General features: G+C 49.6%; 1 long non-coding RNA gene across 1 annotated transcript; it reads left to right on the plus strand.

Moving 5' to 3' along the window:
* The first annotated feature begins 981 nt into the window (after positions 1–981).
* On the plus strand, positions 982–13,011 carry LOC142570800 (uncharacterized). Its single transcript, XR_012825681.1, has 2 exons — positions 982–1,566; positions 12,809–13,011. It is a non-coding gene; the product is annotated as an uncharacterized LOC142570800 (long non-coding RNA).
* Positions 13,012–19,849: the final 6,838 nt, after the last annotated feature.

Raw genomic sequence — 19,849 nt, forward strand, 5'->3', positions numbered from 1 at the left:
AGAAAACTAAAGTATTGTTTAACAGTCTCGGAAGAGAACAGCAGTTTACGATAGGTAGCGAAGCACTGGAAGTGGTAAGGGAATACATCTACTTAGGGCAGGTAGTGACCACGGATCCGGATCATGAGGCTGAAATAACCAGAAGAATAAGAATGGGCTGGGGTGCGTTTGGCAGGCATTCTCAAATCATGAACAGCAGGTTGCCACTATCCCTCAAAAGGAAAGTGTATAACAGCTGTGTGTCACCAGTACTCACCTACGGGGCAAGAAACCTGGAGGCTTACGAAAAGGGTTCTGCTGAAATTGAGGACGACGCAACGAGCTGTGGAAAGAAGAATGATGGGTGTAACGTTAAGGGATAAGAAAAGAGCAGATTGGGTGAGGCCACAAACGCGGGTAAACGACATCTTAGTTGAAATCAAGAAAAAGAAATGGGCATGGGCCGGACATGTAATGAGGAGGGAAGATAACCGATGGTCACTAAGGGTTACCGACTGGATTCCAAGGGAAGGGATGCGTAGCAGGGGGCGGCAGAAAGTTAGGTGGGCGGATGACATTAAGACGTTTGCAGGGACAACATGGCCACAATTAGTACATGACCGGGGTAGTTGGAGAAGTATGGGAGAGGCCTTTGCCCTGCAGTGGGCGTAACTAGGCTGATGATGATGATCGTTTTCTTGACAGCAAAACACTGCAACACTTACATGACAAAGGGCAGTGGCAGCACATTCAGTACAGCCGCAAACAGACCACAGCGCCATGCGAGTGCGATAACGCAACTATGCCCGGCTTCACGAATAACGTGGCCGCCTTGGTCCCATGCCCAAATGAAAACACTACCCATTTCCAAATTAAAACCACACAAACAGATCGCACAACCAAACTAATCACAGAATGTCGTTTTCCTGACAGCAAAACAATGCAACACTTACATGACAAAGGGCAGCGGCAAAACAGTCAGAACAGCCGCAAACACAACACAGCTGTGAAGAAGTGCGCACAAACTACCGAGCGCAAGAGCAGACGACATTGCGGGCCGCCTCAACAAGAGGAAAAGAAAGACGAGGGAGGCTCGTGCAGCGGATGAGAGGGGTCTCGCGCGACGGAGATCGTTGGAACGCCGGCGCGACTAGGGCCACCGGGCCTACGGAACACACATCTACCGGTGAGGTTCACCTGACCGAGCGTCCGTTTTCGGGACAGGGAACGCCTCGGGTCGTTGCACGGCACGAGACCCCGGAACGGCCTGCTGCAGCCTCGAACCCGCATCTACGCGCGAGGTTCGGGAGAGCGAGCGTCCGTCGTCGAGACGAGGAGCGCCTCGGGTCGTTGCCTTGCACGAGGCCCCAGGTCGGCCTGCCGGCATCTTGGAACCCGCTTCTACGCGCGAGGTTCGAGTGACCGGGCGACCGAGTGGCCTGTTCTCGTCTACGGAGCTGTGGGCCGTCCACCTTTTCCTGCCCGTGCTGCTGCGTCTGCTATTCCACGCCGGTCATCACTCGACGAACAAGCGTTTCACGTCAAGGACTCTACGTGTCACCACACTCCGGACTTAACCGCAACCTCGTGAGACTGCACTTTTTCCTACTTACGAACAACCTTGTATGTGTGGGTCTAGGTTAAGATATTTTTTTCGTGTTCACGTGCCGTCTAATATAATTGTGTGTTTACTCATCATGCACCGTCTCCTCCATCTTCCTCGCGTCACACGCTTTGCAACGTGACGATCCTAACAACATCACAACAGCAAAATGCGAGTGCGGTGACGCAACCACAGAACACCTATACAAATTTACAGAAGGGAAACTGTACCTTCCACAGTGCTACGGAAATAAGCGTAGCGGTGGCGTCGTGAACTAAAGTATGTGACCACAGGTGGCGCTGTACAACAGGAAACGGTAAAGCCCCTTAAACTTCGAAGTTTTAGGGGCTTTAGGAAACGGAAACGGGGTATTGCACAGTATGGTCGCTTTACCTACTGTGTTCTGGCTCCTGCGCATCGATCGTGCTCCCGCCAGTTAGGTTGCTGTGTGGCAAATGTAGCGCCTACATATGTATGTAGGCGCTACGTTTGCCACACAGCAACCAAACTGGCGGGAGCACGATCAAGGCGCAGCAGAATATACGTAGCGCTGAGTCATATCGAGTTAAGGCACACTCTGAACTGACTTTTAAGGGCATCCCGAGCGGTTTTTCGTTTATTACGCCGCCGTTACCCCGAGTTGTGCCGCCGCGCTCCAGCTGTTGCATTTCGTGTAGGGCTACTGACAGAGTGCGGTTTCCAGGTGGCACGATGGCCTCGACTGGAATAAACGCACACACCAAAGATTGAGTAAGCTTGAAAATATTTTATTTGCATTTTACAAGTACAACAAAAAGCACACGTCTACGGATCCACGCAAACGCGGTTACATAGTCAAGAACATAGTCAAGAAATGGCTCATTAATAAGGGTAGCACAAACGCACAAGAAAGAAGACCTAAGCTACAAAACGTACAGTCGGCTGCTAACATAATAATTTCCCTGTCACCACGTGTCACTTTTATACAGCATCTTTAGAGCACTACCAGGCCGGGTAATTTGGCGGAAAGAACGCAACAGCTTACGGCCGTCAGCTGCCTCTTCCTTACGGGTGTCATAATTATCCTAATCTCGGCATCAACGTCGTGCAAGTCCGCATACAGGTATCTATCTGAACCATATGTGCCAGCTTAATAAAAGTGTAGTGAAATTATGATAACCACTGCGTCTTGTCAAACGTATTGGTTTTGCAAATGCGCATTACAGCTGACGGAACGACATACTGCAAGTGAAGCACAAGAGAACAAAGGCAAAAGGAGGATGCAACACTTGAAGAAGAAGTGAAGAATTAGTAGGCGTACAGCAAACAAGCGATGACGGAGAACACACAATGATGCATCGGGTGTTCTGTTACACCGTTTGCGTACTTACGGTGTTATGGAGATCAACGCTTCTGCCACAGCTTCTGCCGCTTCTGGGACAGGCTGCGCTGCGGCGTTGGTCACCGTGCTGACCTGTCGAAGCCGGTCTGCGAACCATCTTCTGCCGATTCCGAGACAGGCTGCGCTGCGGCGTTGTTCGCCGTGCTGACCTGTCGAGGCCAGGCTGCGCCCCATCTTCTGCCGCTTCAGAGACAGGCTGCGCTGCGCGCGTTAATCGCCGTGCTGACCTGTCGAGGCCGGTCTGCGCCCCAGCTTCTGCCGCTTCTGAGACAGGCTGCGCTGCGGCGTTGATCGCCGTGCTGACCTGTCGAAGCCAGTCTGCGCCCCATCTTCTGCCGCTTCAGAGACAAGCTGCGCTGCGGCGTTCATCGCCGTGCTAACCTATCGAGGCCGGGCTGCGCCCCCATCTTCTGCCGCTTCCGAGACAGGCTGAGCTGCGGCGTTAATCGCCGTGCTGACCTGTCGAGGCCGGTCTGTGCCCAGCTTCTGCCGCTTCGGAGACAGGCTGCGCTGCGGCGTTGATCGCGGTGTTGACCTGTCGAAGCCGGTCTGCGCTTCAGCTTCTGCCGCTTCCGAGACGGGCTGCACTGCGGCGTTGATCGCCGTGCTGACCTGTCGAGGCCGGTCTGCGCCCCAGCTTCTGCCGCTTCCGAGACAGACTGCGCTGTGCGTTTATCGCCGTGCTGACCTGTCAGGCCAGTCTGTGCCCCAGCTTCTGCCGCTTCCGAGACAGGCTGCGCTGCGGCGTTAATCGCCGTGCTGACCTGTGGAGCCCAGTCTGCGCCCCATCTTCTGCCGCTTCCGAGGCAGGCTGCGCTGCGGCGTTGATCGCCGTGCTGACCTGTCGAGGCCGTTCTGCGCCCCAGCTTCTGCCGCGTCTGAGACAGGCTGCGCTGCGGCGTTGGTCGCCGTGCTGACCTGTCAAGGCCGGTCTGCGCCCCAGCTTCTGCCGCTTCCGAGACGGGCTGCGCTGCGGCGTTGATCTCCTTGCTGACCTGTCGAAGCCAGTCTGCGCCACAGCTTCTGCCGCTTCCGAGACAGGCCGCGCTGCGGCTTTCATCGCCGTGCTCACCTGTCGAGGCCGGTCTCCGCCCCATCTTCTGCCGCTTCCGAGACAGGCTGCCCTGCGGCGTTCATCACGGTGCTGACCTGCCGAAGCCGGTCTGCGCCCCAGCTTCTGCCGCTTCCGAGACAGGCTGCGCTGCGGCGTTGATCGCCTTGCTGACCTGTCGAAGCCGGTCTGTGCCCCAGCTTCTGCCGCTTCCGAGACAGGCTTTGCTGCGGCGTTCATCGCCGCGCTGACCTATAGAGGCCAGTCTGTGCCCCAGCTTTTGCCGCTTCCGAGAGAGGCTGCGCTGCGGCGTTGATCACCATGCTGAGCCGTCGAGGCCGCTCTGCGCCCTACCTTCTGCCGCTTCCGAGACAGGCTGCGCTGCGGCGTTGTTCGCCGTGTTGACCTGTCGAAGCCAGTCTGTGCCCCAGCTTCTGTCGCTTCCGAGACAGGCTGCGCTGCGGCGTTCATCACCGTGCTGACCTGCCGAGGCCTATCTGCGCACCAGCTTTTGCCGCTTCCGAGACAGGCTTTCCTGCGGCGTTCATCGCCGCGCTGACCTATAGAGGCCAGTCTGTGCCCCAGCTTTTGCCGCTTCCGAGACAGGCTGCGCTGCGGCGTTGATCGCCGTGCTGAGCCGTCGAGGCCGCTCTGCGCCCCAGCTTCTACCGCTTCTGAGACAGGCTGCGCTGCGGCGTTGATCGCCGTGCTGACCTGTCGAGGCCTATCTGCGCACCAGCTTTTGTCGCTTCCGAGACAGGCTGCGCTGCCGCGTTCATCGCCGCGCTGACCTGTCGAGGCCAGTCTGTGCCTCAGCTTCTGCAGCTTCCGAGACAGGCTGAGCTGCGGCGTTAATCGCCGTGCTGACCTATCGAGGCCGGGCTGCGCCCCATCTTCTGCCGCTTCCGAGACAAGCTGAGCTGCGGTGTTAATCGCCGTGCTGACCTGTCGAGGCCGGTCTGCGCCCAGCTTCTGCCGCTTCTGAGACAGGCTGCGCTGCAGCGTTGATCGCGCGGTGTTGACCTGTCGAAGCTGGTCTGCGCTTCAGCTTCTGTCGCTTCCGAGACAGGCTGCGCTGCGGCGTTGATCGCCGTGCTGACCTGTCGAGGCCAGTCTGCGCCCCAGCTTCTGTCGCTTCCGAGACAGACTGCGCTGCGCGTTTATCGCCGTGCTGACCTGTCAGGCCAGTCTGTGCCCCAGCTTCTGCCGCTTCCGAGACAGGCTGCGCTGCGGCGTTAATCGCCGTGCTGACCTGTGGAGCCCAGTCTGCGCCCCATCTTCTGCCGCTTCCGAGACAGGCTGCGCTGCGGCGTTGATCGCCGTGCTGACCTGTCGAGGCCGGTCTGCGCCCCAGCTTCTGCCGCTTCAGAGACAAGCTGCGCTGCGGCGTTCATCACCGTGCTGACCTGTCGAGGCCGGTCTGCGCCCCAGCTTCTGCCGCTTCCGAGACAGGCTGCGCTGCGGCGTTAATCGCCGTGCTGACCTGTGGAGCCCGGTCTGCGCCCCATCTTCTGCCGCTTCCGAGACAGGCTGCGCTGCGCGTTTATCGCCGTGCTGACCTGTCAGGCCAGTCTGTGCCCCAGCTTCTGCCGCTTCCGAGACAAGCTGCGCTGCGGCGTTCATCACCGTGCTGACCTGTCGAGGCCGGTCTGCGCCCCAGCTTCTGCCGCTTCCGAGATAGGCTGCACTGCGGCGTTGATCGCCGTGTTGACTTGTCGAGGCCGGTCTACGGCCCAGCTTCTTCCGTTTCCGAGACAGGCTGCGCTACGGCGTTGATCGCCGTGCTGACCTGTCGAGGCCAGTCTGCGCCCCAGCTTCTGCCGCTCATGAGACAGTCTGCGCTGCGGCGTTGCTCACGGTGCTGACCTCTCGAAGCCGGTCTGTGCCCCACCTTCTACCGCTTCCGAGAAAGCCTGCGCTGCGGCGTTCATCGCAGTGCTAACCTGATGAAGCTGGTTTGCGCCCCAGCTTTTGCCGCTTCCGAGACAGGCTGCGCTGCGGCGTTCACCGCAGTGCTAACCTGATGAAGCTGGTTTGCGCCCCAGCTTCTGCCGCTTCCGAGACAGGCTGCGCTGCGGCGTTCACCGCAGTGGTAGCCTGATGAAGCTGGTCTGCGCCCCAGCTTCTGCCGCTTCCGAGACAGGCTGCGCTGCGGCGTTCATCGCAGTGCTAACCTGATGAAGCTGGTCTGCGCCCCAGCTTCTGCCGCTTCCGAGACAGGCTGCGCGGCGGCGTTCATCGCAGTGCTAACCTGATGAAGCTGGTCTGCGCCCCAGCTTTTGCCGCTTCTGAGACAGGCTGCGCTGTGGCGTTCATCGCAGTGCTAACCTGATGAAGCTGGTCTGCGCCCCAGCTTTTGCCGCTTCCGAGACAGGCTGCGCGGCGGCGTTCATCGCAGTGCTAACCTGATGAAGCTGGTCTGCGCCCCAGCTTCTGCCGCTTCCGAGACAGGCTTTCCGAGACAGGCGTTCATCGCCGTGCTGACCTGTCAAGGGCGGACTGTGCCCCGGCTCCTGTCACTGTCGTAGCGACGTGCGGCCGAGCTACGCCCCAGCCAACGCTACCGCACCGCTGCAGGTCGAACTTACTCCCATTGGAACTGAGTGGTGCAGAACCCAAAGTGAGACTAGTGACAATAGCACAGTGAAAATAACAATGACAATAACATCCCACCGAGGCTTCGTGCCCTGGCCACCATACAGCGGGGACCCTGCAGTGGCGTAGCCAGATATTTCGTTCGGGGCTCACGTTGTATTTCGGCCTCCTCCTCAAAGGAAGCTTTAGTTCGGGTGCTGCTATCAAAATACATGTAGAAGGAGAATTCGTTTTTCTCGGCAACCACTGCACCAAATTTGACGTGGTTTGTTGCATTTGAAAGAAAGGCTTAAATTATAGTGAGTGTCTGTTTCGAAGCTTTCATTTAGATTGTCAATTCTTTGTTAAAAATTGGCAAATTCGCCAATTTTCCGGAAATGAAACTATCAAGTTTAACACTCTGTAACTCAACAATAAAAAATATCACAATTCTGTGAAATGCACCTAGTAGTACATCTATAGCGGACAAAAATCATGTTACACATGAATCTCCAAACATTTATTCTTATGGAAATATGGTTTTTGCAGAACCCTTGCAGACAACGTAACCAATTCACGTGAGATGCAAACTGACGTACCAAATCCGTCCGTTTTGACCGTTATAGTAGATGCTGTTTACAGAACCTAAATATCTGTTGTTGATGCAGAGCTATTAGTTTGTAAATATCGTTGTAAATATGTTTGTAAATATTAGTTGTAAATATATTTTTCGAAATTTCGCATTTCTCAAAATATAACAAAATTCCGGCCCTAAATCGAAATTCCGCTTCCAACAGACACTAGAATTCAAGTTTCTATCTCAAATACAAGCAATTTCATTAAAAGCGATCCAGGGGTTATCTCAGAAAAGCGTTTCTGCATTTTACATGTATCTGAATAGGTCGCGTCGGAGTTGGGCCCGAGATAAAGCTTCCTGTTAAAAAAATTGTCGAGGGATCAAATACATTAATAATAAGTGCATTGCCATTGCCAAAGATGCTGCAAACGAATTCTTGAACGCTACACACTGTCAAAGCAAGTAAAATAATTATTTTTTTATAAAAGAAAATACCCTTATGTGCCAAAAATTGTACCCAAACTAACTGATATCAATGCTTCCATGTTTTTGTCTGTTTAATAAGCAAAAAGAAAAGAAATATCACACGAACTTTAGAACTATATCAGTTCGAAAGCAGCAAAGCATTGCATGCCGCTGATATGAAAAATGTAAAGCCCATGAAATGAACAAGTTGAGGACAAATATATTAATGAAACTTTGTCATTCAAAAACCTTGTTTCCATCCTTGCACACATGCAACGGCCAGTGAAAAATCTCAATGACGCTGTAATTTGCTCCGCTGTATTACGCAGGAGCAGCTGTCACCGGTCCTGTATCGTGAGTAATTGCACCGAAATTATAGTCGCAACAAAGAGCGCGTATAAAAAGCAGGAGCAGGAGTCCAAAATATACGAGGGCGAGTCGAATGAAAGTGATTCAATGCGAATGTATGAAAACGGTATACTTTATTTAAAAGTGGTCTCCATGAGCAATTAGACATTTGTCCCATTGAATAACGAGTCGCGTGATTCCCGTCTCATTAAACGCCTTGGGTTGCTGCTCCAAAAAGTCTGCAACTGATTCTTTCACGTCATTGTCTGACAGGAATCTGGTTCCCTTGAGCTGTCTTTCTTTTTTCAGTTGCCTCAAAATGTGGAAGTCGCAAGGCGACAGGTCTGAGCTGTATGGCGGATATTGCAGTGTTTCCTACTTGAACATTGCCAGTTTCGTTATTAACCACATCAGCGACGTGAGGACGACATTGTCGTGGAACAAGATGACCCCATTCATCAATTTTCCACGTCGTTTGTTCTTGATTGCGACATGTAGCCGATCCCACATTTCACAATATCGGAACGAATTGGTAGTCTCTCAAGATTTAGCAAATTCTATCAGTAATGGCCCCTGACGATCGAAAAAGTCAACAGCTTTCCGGCGGAAATGAGGGCCTTTGCTTTCTTGAGGGCAGTAAATTCGAATGTTTCCACTGTAAGCCTTGCTGTCGTGTTTCAGGCTCGTAGTAGTGGCACCATGGTTCGTCCCCGATCACAATTGCAGACAGGAAGTCGTCACCCTCATTGTGATACCTGATCAGATGAGTCAAGGCAGCGCTGAACTTCTCCGTCTTCTGGCGGTGGTTCAAAATCTTGGGCATCGATTGCGCCCACGAGAGCCCATAACCAAGATGTTCATGAATTATGGCGTGAACGGAACCGTGACTGATGTTCACACGCTCAGCTGGTTCATCGATGCTTATCCTCCGTTCTTGTCTCATCAGCTCATCAACCTTTGCAATTTTGTTGAGGGTGATTGTATGGTGGCTTTGACCCGGTCTTTGATCGTCTTTGCAACTTTCACATCCTTCTTTGAACCGTTTGCTCCAACTCTTCACAGTGGCCAGTGAAGTGCAATGTTCGAGGTACACGGCAGCCATACGACGACTAATTTCTTTTTAGCTGTCAAAAACCTCAAGGCACCACGCTGCTAAACTTCTGAAGCCTCCATTACGTAACGCAACCATGTTCAACCCAGTGTATGAGAGCATTAAAGAACATTTATCCTCACATATGCGTGTCACTTTTGTAAATGAGAGATGCATGTGTGCTACGCGCATGCTTCGCAGATAATGAACCGAACCATTATTGCACGAGGTGGGTAGACTCACTTTCATTTGGCTCGCCCCCGTACATTAGAAATTCTATTACTTAAATGATATTGCGCGACACTAAAAAACGACACGGACGTGAGAGAAGACGACACACCAGCTTGGTGTGTCGTCTTCTCTCACGTCCGTGTCGTTTTTTAGTGTCGCGCAATATCATTTAAGTAATGGAATACCAACTTGCCCGGAACGCTGCTCTCATTAGAAATTCTAAGATACAATGGAATATACAAATTGGACGACACAGGTTGATAAAGATAAAAAAAGCGTCACTGGAAACCAAGTCCGCTGCACGTATACACAAAACTTCGCAACAAGTTATTTAAATATACGTATAAGTCTCCAATAAATCTACGTATCTAAGAAAAGGTCACTGTATATAATCCATCAAATAAGGCAAATAAACATGTTGCGCAAACACAGATTCAAGGAATCCTAGATCCCGCCCCCATTCCATCTACTCCCCCCGATGCTTCCTCTCCGCTTTTCTCCTTTGCGCACACAAGACTGAGCCACCATCGTCGGCCCACCCATGCCACCCCCACCCCCCTACGCTTTCACTCGCACATGCAGCATGCGGCGCGCGGTCCCTATGTTATCGCCCTTGGACTTTATGCGGAACGTGAGGGCGACGGCGACGGCAGGAATGCGCCGCTGTGATCCGTATAATTGATAATATAATAAGAGTATCCGGCAAGTGAACCATCCGGTGGCCCATTGCTTTCCCCTTTCCGCAAAAGAAGTAACAAAATCGAGCTTTCACCATTCGACAATTCGCTGCGCCACAACAATGTCTTCTTTTTCGTTTTGTGGGGCGTGGGCACCAAAATGAAGAAAAAAATAACGCTAAGGCAAGTATCTTGGGCACAGTCCAATGCCTACTTTGGGCCCCTGATTTGGCTACTGAAGGAATATCGAAGAATACGTGAGACGTTTGGTCCACCCAGTACAATGCGCATACTGCTCGGTATTCTACACCGGCTAGACAAGACTTTCCGGAGATGTTGCTCTCAAGCGAACGCGGTGCAATCTGTCGAGTCCCCACAGTGATGGCAGCGAGCGACCATTGTTACTTTTTCTGGTCTGCTAGGCAGAAAGCGGCCAAAACTGGGCTAGGCGGAAATCCACTCTGCCAGAGAAAACCGAACGCGCACCGAAGTGCGCCGCGCAGTGGTCGGGGAAACACGAGAAAAACGCATGCGCTCTGGCTGGCTCTGGCAGCCCGCGGGTAGGGTAGAGAGAACAAAAAAAGATGAAGAGGCTCAATGTGTCCTCGTGAATAAAAGTCAAAGCAGAAAAAATAAGAACGTAGCTGCATTTGCTGGCTTTAGTGTCTTGACATGGATGTTTTGGATTAGGTGAAAAAGAAATATTGATATTTTTCTGTGTGAGATGGCGGCGAAATGAACCCCCACAACGCTTTGTCTCATCTATGGATGGTCTCATTGGACCTCGCTGCGTGCTTTGTCAACTTTTCTGATAGTGCGTTGATTTGGCTTGCCTTGTTGCATGTTCTGATGTACCACTTTAGAAAAGTCAATACACCTCTGGCGTCAAATGTTTATAACAGCATTAAACCAACAAAGTTCCGCAATTGAAAACCGAAAGCACAATTTTGGAAATGCCAATGCACCTTTCACATCAAAAGTTTATGAGAACTTTATACCCATAAATTTTCGGAATTGACATCCATGCGCTCCGTAGACTCCGCGGCCTCCGCGAAATGCCGCGGCGAGCCCGTTCGCCATCAAAACGCCCTCGAAACTTTGTGCTCGGATGGGCGTGCGTCTAAATGTCGTACAAAAATCCCTCACGTGACCTGATCCTAGAGACAGGATCGTTTAGGGATTTTTGAAAAGGAATGATGGAATGGAAAGGAGCGACACCGTGGCATGTTCGCTCTCGGCGTGATCGTTCTCCGGCCCGCGCGGACAGCTCGTTCCTCAACGTTGCTTATGTGATTGTGCTTGCGTTGCTTGTGTGTTGGTTGTAGGTTCTATGTGTCACTTGGCGGAAAGCCGCGAGTAGTGGTGGTGCGGCTTTCGCCTCGGTGAGCTCTGGCAGTACAGAATCTGCGTTGTTTGACCCGTGCTTCCTTTACAATTGACATGTCAGACTGGCCGAGCGTCTCGGCAGCGAAGTTGTGCGAACCGCGATGTGGCGTCGCCGTGTCCGACTTTGCTTACTGGACATCGAGGGATGTGCTGCTCGCTACAAGTCATGTAAATGCGACTGCGTCGACCGCCCACTATTCAGCGCTGAATGTGTGTTAGGTGTGCTATGCTTGAAACGAGTGGTGCAGCCGTGCAGCGGGGGTGGCGGAGAAGCAGAGTGGCTTAGGGACTCCATTGGCACGTTCACAGATATGTGCTCCCGTTTTGGTCTCATTAGCGGCTGTCGCGGGACTGTGGTGTGCTCCTTGCCTAGTATGAAGTTTACGATGTTAACACACAGCATGTTCACGTTTTCCCTTGCTATATGTCATTTGCATGACGACCGAGTTGAAAACGAGGCATCCGTGTTCTTTGCGTTTGTGTATTGTAAATTACTTCTATTGTGGAAGTGCTGGCAGTCTTATTACGCGAGGAGTACGAACGTTAACATATTTCTGTGTGTCTCAAATTTTGAATTACCCAGAGTACCCTTTACGACTAATAAGTGGGCTACACAGCCTGTGTGAATCAGCTACCTTTTGTTGCGACGCTCTTCCATGCGGTAGACTGATGCATGGTGCGCGTTTATTTCTGTACTGTTGTAAAGACCATTTCTATATTCACTCAATACAAATGTACTGCTTCTTCGCCGCAGTACATTTTAGTTACGCGGTGAAGCATACTAAAAGTGGGAGAGGGCCGCTATCACACAGCATAGTATGTCCACCCAGGCGACCTGAGAGGCGGCGGGTGCGCGAGTGTATAATAAAAGAACTCTTATTATGTCCAGTAGCAGTGGCCCCTTTCCACTTTTAGTATGCTTCACCGCAGTACATTGCTTAAGCTTAAACAGAGGTGTATTGCGAAAAAGGTAATCTTAAAAAGCCCAATTATGCAACGTTTCTTTTGTAGCTTGCTACACCGCAATACAGGGGTGGAAGTAAGCATCGTGCAGTAAAGCATACTAAGAGTGTAAAGGGCACATAGGTTTACACTGTGCTCATTATTTTCAATTGTGACATAATTTGCAAGTGCATCTGTGCTCTTGGTAAGCTTCATTGACGATTCTTTGTAAATTACAAATTCATATTGCAGGGAAGCTTACTAAAGCACATTCGCCATTTTGTAACGCATTATTCACCTTCACTGCAGTAGCAGAATGCGGATTCATGCCCATGCTTCTGGCTGCACTGCACATGCTCTTCGAGAATTGATTCGTTGTTCATAAGTGCACTGGTACTTTACTCTAAACTGGGATGGCTGAAGTTGATATGGAAGCACAATTTTTATTAAAGGGACAAGATGTTGCCAAGATGGTTGCAGCACAGCTTCTTTTCTTTCTTCCAGGCACCTTTTCTACTAGAAGCTTCGACTGCAGTGTTTCAAGCCTCTTTGAGCCAGCACAGTGTATATAAAAATCGGGCACCGATTGGGAACGTCACCTATGCTCTCTGCAGTAAGCTGTGCAGAGGAGAAGTTCATGCCTATCTATAGAACAAAATGTAGCATGAACAGACAAAATAAAAGAAGGGGGGTGGGCTGCAGCTATACTAAGTGTTAAATGGTGCCTCATCCTTTCCCTTGAGTTTTCTGTTTTTGTGCTTTTTATTATGGATCCTCCACAGTAACCACGTGAGTGCTGAACTTGAGCTTGTTGGTTTCAGATCTCATGGTTGTTACTAACAGAACAGTGTGATAAACGAACGAGGGCTTGGAGACATCCAGTCACCTTGCTTGTCTCATGGTGTTGCTTCATGAGCACCGTGAGCCTCCAGACCAACTAGGAAGGGAAGTTTGTTGCAATCACTTCTGAACTGTATTGCCACCAAACCAACAGTGGTCTCAATGACAACTTTTGGACAGCAGAATGCTTGCACCCAGCAATGTCGTAAGAAGGAAGCATTCAGGATGTGCAAAGTGGGCCTGTTGAAGCTGGCAGCATTGCTGAACGGGCTTTGCCTGTCTGCTCTCTTTATGGATACACAAAGATGATTTCGTATTTGAGAAGGATTGTTTCAGACGTCGTTACATGGCAACAATGCTGGATGTATAGTAGGAGAAAAGCTTGTCTTTGCCCACTGTCAATAATCTGTTCCTTCTCCAGTGCCCCTGTGGAAGTGCCTACTTTTTGAACGCAAAGTGCTCTCCATGCATGCATGCATTTTAGCTTGTAAAGACGTCCATTACCCCTTGCCTCAAGCTGGTCCTTGCTGATGTCACCCAAGAAGGCATTGGGGAGTATGGCGATGCACACTTACAAAACACTGTTGATACCAGTGAGAACAGATTAATGGAGCTGCTGCTTTTTTTTTGTCCACTCCATCTTCGTCAGTTACAATGAGCAGTTCTTTGTCTGAACAAAAGGCATATGTAGTTGGTCATGCGTAGCCTGCGCACTAAGACTTGTTGGCGTGTTACAAGAGGCCTGCCTGAGAACCTTAGCGCAGTGTCTATATGCAAAAACCTTCTGATGTGTTGATGACTTCCTTCTCTTTATTGCACTTTGCCTGATGAAGCCAACAACTGGGTCAACTAGATGTTCAACAGGCTCCCCATTATTTTCCCAGCATCTCCTTTACCAGAGTGCTGCTCATAGATATGTTTTCTTGACCTTGTGCTGCACTTCAACCATGGCCACACCTGCTAAACATATAGCATGTGATCAAAAAAGTGCTATACATCAGGTTGCTCCAAATTCGTGACATATGCTACAAGGCCTTGAGGAACACCCTCATTTATTTACGCCCTCGGTCATACTGTATGAAGCTTCGCATGATAAGTGCGACAATTAACATCTACTGATTTTTCAGTGTTATTCCTGTCCAGCTTGCTGAAAGCCATCCTGAGTGCTTCAAAAGCAAGACTGCTGCCGGACAAGAAGTGGATAAAGCAAGGGTCGCTATGACTACATATGTCACAAAAAATGAAGAAGGCCACTGAGTGTACATGCGGTTTACTTCATATCCAACAAGCTTGGTTCTCCCTTTGCAAGTGAGTAAACTCAACTTGCCCCAAGGACATGACCTGTGACAAACTATGTGCCTGATGCTGTGTCCCGTGCATAGCTGAAGATGTGTACGAGATCCTGACACCCCACAACGGCTTCTACACTGGGCCAACAGGCTACTATAAAAACGACTGCCTTTACTAATATGCTAATAACATTAAAACGGGCAGAATATTGGCTATTCATTGGCCCCAAATGCAAGCCACTCTTCCACCAGATGTGAGTTTTTCACAGGAGCTGGAGCTATACAATTGCAGATAAAAACAATGATGTTTGAAAGTAGTAGAGTTGAACTATATTCTGCACAAGCAGTGCTACCTGCACCGCTGGTACCTTATAGCCACAATTCATGGCTACACCACCATGCAAAGGCATTATTCTTGAATTATTAACTTTTATTTATTATATTTATGGTGGCAAGTACATATCATCCACATTGTGTGCAATATGGTTAAATGATGTCAACTATGATAGCCATTCCTAATCTGAGAGCAACGAAAGAAAAAAAATATAGGCAACAAATTGTAATTCAAAAAGACAAAGACAACCAGTACACAGGCTAAGTGACAGACTTCCTTTTATTGAACAAAAGTCAGATGTGTCACATGTCACCAGCAGTGGGTAGCAAACTTGCAAGCTTGGGTGACAGAGGCAAAACTTAACAAAATGCTACAATCATACTCAAATGTAAAACGGCCTGTGACACAAAAAACGGCATTATATTGTACAGAATGTAAGGGCAAGACTCCATCTAAGAACACTCTATGGCACCACATACTTGACATGGTATAAAACATGTTAACATGCCCTCCCCATAAAAAAAAAACACGGAAAACATGCCTTAAAAGGCAATGTGCAGAGTCTGGAAGCAAGAAAAAAGAACCCAAAAAAAGGTTTTGCTTAGTCTTTCAATGATTAAAATTATCAAACTGTATCGCCGCTTCTTAATGAATCTGCACAGCTGAAAAGGAAGGAAAGAAAGCCCAATAGCAGGGCCACAGAAGATGTCACCAAATAAGTAAACCTTGCTTACCTCTGGTTTACTTGTCTCACTTTGCACAATAATTGTGTATGAGCTTTTCTTGTTTAGAATGGTTTAGCAGATAGAGGAAAAAATGGGCTTGAAAGCACCACGTCCTGTTTTCTTACTTTTATTTTTTTTCTCTACTACTATTCACGAATATTTAAGTGCCTTAATAGCACTGCTAACGTCCTACTGCAAAACACAAAATTGGGCAAGCTGTGGCATAAAGAAAACTGCAGTTTCACTCATACTGCGAAACAGTGATGCAATAGATGGTGAAATATGTGCAGGAAGATTGCTTCATGTGGTGTTTGTTGACGTGAACACCTGCCAGTGCAAGTCAGTAATCTCCTTTAAAGAAGTAAAATAAGTACGAGTCGTATTTATTTGTGGGAGTTGTGCCTCCCAATGTTGAAGTGGAGAGACTCGACTTTTCTTCCTCCTCTTTCATATCCAGACTTGGTCACTGGTCTCTACCAAAAAAACCCTTTAGCTTCTTACAGCTGAATTCGTTTTGGTTTTCTCAAATCTATATTTGAGCTAGCCATTGCTAGGTCTCGTGCTGTGCCCCATCAACCAGCCCTATCCAGTAAATCTGAGAAGCCAAGCACTAGAAGATTAATGAAGCAGATGCACCCAATCACTGCCATTACATGTAAGAAGAAAATTTAACATAAGACTACCTTCACAAGTGGGAAAGTGATGAGTAAGAACTTGAAGGCGTGGACGCGAGCTCTATATACAGTACGCAGACATTGAACAGGTGTTAGCCAATCATGGCACCTGTTGGCTAGATCGCACTCTTCAGGATCAGTATTCACCACGCTGTACCTTCAGCAGAGTGGCTGAAGTGTAGAAGTGTGGACGGCCAATCTTTTGATCATATTTTTGAATCCACGCAGCACAATGGGAACTTTATCTGCAGTATTCTAGCAATAAATTTCGGAATTCCAGTGACGACAGATAAGAACAACCAGGGGAGTTAGCCCATAGCATATATTGGTGTAAAAAAGAAGACTGGCATAAGCACAAGAATTGAGATGGCCACACTACATGCCTCTGTTCTGGTAGTGGTCCACTACTTTGGTGCTACAGTTAATGATCTCGAATGAGTTCAAGGAGCAAGAATTTAGCCAAGAAAAAATATTACGCTTAACAGCTGTATCTAGTTCTATCATTTTGCCTATGCCGCTTTATATAGCCCTGTCCACACTTACCTAAAGCACATGAGTGGCATCCTGAAAAAAAAAATGAGCTTTTGATATTGCTTTGGAGAAAATTCATCTGTTTCGGCCTAACAGTACATATACATACTGCGCATACCATCATTCGGTATACCTTATCACCAACTGTTAAGTCACCTTCTTACCTCATCAGCGAATCACCCCTACAACCAAGTGTGCTGGGCCGCTATCTTGTACACGTTCGAAAAGCCGACGTTCGATTTCGCCTCGCGCGATTGTCCAGGCTGCGCCGATATCGCGGCCTAGGCTAATCTAGTCCAATCGCGGGAAGCGAAATCGAACGTCGGCTTTTCGAACGTGTATAAGATAGCGGCCCAGGTCCGGGTTTTGCCTGCATTTCCACCTGTGCAGTTGGTAAAATCTTTGGCTGTTTACTGTAACTTCATATTTCAAACATTCGGTTGCAGAAGAGGCTTTGGCAACACTGGCAACCCTAATGCCTGGGCAGGCTTCACGAAAGGCTGCCTCCTCGTTGCAGACTGTGCTCAACATCCTTACTGGTTCGACTGTGACTAAGAACCCATATATCTTTCCTTCGACGCGGCTGGTATTGGCGATGCTTTGATGCAGAAAGAGGCTATTGTTGCACATGTCATCCTGAGGCCAGAAACCAATCTGGCACAGGTGGAAATAGTCTTGTCTTTCCCAGATGATGGTTCATCCTCGTGAGGCACATTCCTTCAGTCAATTTGCACACTGTCAATGTGAGTGAGACTGATCGAAGGTTGACTATGGTGTCACATTTCTTGCCTGGTTTCGGTAGTGGCCTCATGACCAAGTGCTTCCACTCTGTGGGGAATTCCAATATTCCAGATTTCATTGATTACAAGCAATAGTGCTTGCTTCCTCGTTTCGGCAAGATTCCTCAACATCTGCAAAATGACTCCATGTTTGCCACGTGCGCTTTAAGTGTTGACATGCTCGAGAGCAACAGGTTCAGCCATCGTAAAGAGGCTTTCCATTGATTACTTGGCAAGTGGTCATTAAGGTGCGTACAACTCAGGTGACGGTTAGTCACTGTGAGGTAGTCAGGGAAAGCTTCTGCAGCTTGTACCTCAAATTTCTCAGATGTGCACTGAAGATTGAGCAGAGTGTTTTGAATAGTATTACAGTATTTGGTTCATCCTGTTATAGCCGAGAATGTGTCGCAGCTTACGGAGGCCGATACGTTCAAATGACGCGCAGCGGTCCATCCACTAGTCTCTGGCAAGTTTCTTAGCATGACATCTTGCCTGCTCAGTCTTGTGCAGAACATTGATCAAGGTTTGTTGCGCGCAGCCACAATTTAAGTATGCAGTATTCAGCTTGGCTTGCTCACCCCAAAGTTAAAGCAGGTGCTTGTCAGGGCTGGATGTTGCCCCAGTAAGCTCTAGTTCGCATGCCGCTCCTTTGCAGTGTGTGAAGGATGCGTGTTGCTAGTGATTCTTCAACACCTTCACATTCTGCAGACTCAAGTGCATCACGGAAATGGTCCCAGCCTGAAACCCTGAATTTGTGAATGTCGCTCATTTTCACCCCTACATCAAGTATTATATCAGATAATGATCGCTGCCTCTTGGGGCAGAGTCGCACTGACACTCTGGATGAAGGCCCCAGTTGCCCATGCTAGGTAAGTGTACTGCCCTTCTGGTTTGAATGGAGGGTATGGCAGTTGGGATGGTTCGTGTCATTTGTTAATTCGAGGTCCGTGGTGTCTGCTTCGTCAAGGTGGCATCCTCTTGGCCGTACGTCCTTGCATCCCCAATATGGGTCACCGCAATTAATACACTGTTTGCTTCATCGCATTACACAAATGTGTTGCGATGAAGTTATTGAAGACAGACGCATATATACACATTCATTCGTCCGAACTTTGCACAGAACACTGCGTCCCATTGCTAAAACTAAGAGCGCGAAAAACGGGCAGAGATGCAGCTGAAGATCACAGGGCATGCACACTATTAAGCTCCACCTCACTGTGCCATTACCATCTAGTCTGCACTTGAGTTCGTGGAATTCTGGTAGACCATGTGACTAAAGCTTCGTTATGTTCACAGCACTACGCGATAATTGTCGTAAAGCCCACAATAAAAGTAAATCACATGAAATCACGGATCGAGCCCTAGCGCTGAACACGATCGAAAACATGCTTTGCCCCATTTCAAGGACGCGTGAAGAGTTGTGAGCCACCACCACCTTAAGCATTATATTACTCACGTAACGGAAGTTGTGGTGAAAAATACGTACAGTACCTCCGCCTACGACGCCCGTCAAGTAAAGGTGTCAGTGCGATGTGTTGACGCTGGGCGAACACGGCGACGCTGCTGCACAGCGCCGGTTCGCAAATTGCATTGCCGAGGCACTAAACCACTTGAATATTTCGATCGTCAGCACCACTGCATTCTTCAGAAATACGGGTCTCACACCACCAGAGTTCACCGAGACCAAAAGCCGACATGCAACACCACTACTACTGCACGACTTTTAGCCAACAAATACAGAACGAACCCACTGCGGCGACACACGACCGGCGGTCAGCGTGGGCCGGAGATTCAACGCTCGCCACGGCATCACTTGGCGCCACCATCACGCCTTCTCAGAAGTCCCTAAATAATCTTGTCACTAGGCACGTAGGTTAAGCTCACGTGAGGAATTTTTGTACAACATTTAGACGCACGCCTCGGGCGGGGCTGCTTGCGTTATGCGACTTCTGGTGCATGGATGTTGCGAAATCACGTCCGAGTTCGCAATGTTCGCGGTGAAATGTTTTTTTAAAGCGTGAAAAAGACCCATTGTAGACAAAATCCAGAATGATTTCCGGGGCCGGGGGTTGCTTTGGTTGGCGGTGCATAGACAGCACAAAAAAAAAATTCGGGGAGGGGGGAGCTGAAGCCCCATAAGCCCCCCCTGGCTACGCCTCTGGGACCCTAGCCTTCTCTCCGGACTTGGGCTTACCCGGATACCACGTCTCCGGACCACGCCGTCGAGCTCTGGCGAGCACTGCTGTTGTTCCTCCAGGACCCGGCGGCACCACCCGTCGGCGATCGGCTCCGCGACAGCCACAAGCGTCATGCGGCCCCCTCTTAGCTGCCTCCAGGACGTTCGTCCATAAAATGGAGGCAGCCCTTCCCCTT

This window comes from Dermacentor variabilis, chromosome 2 (assembly GCF_050947875.1).
Source record: "Dermacentor variabilis isolate Ectoservices chromosome 2, ASM5094787v1, whole genome shotgun sequence".
NCBI lineage: Eukaryota > Metazoa > Arthropoda > Arachnida > Ixodida > Ixodidae > Dermacentor > Dermacentor variabilis.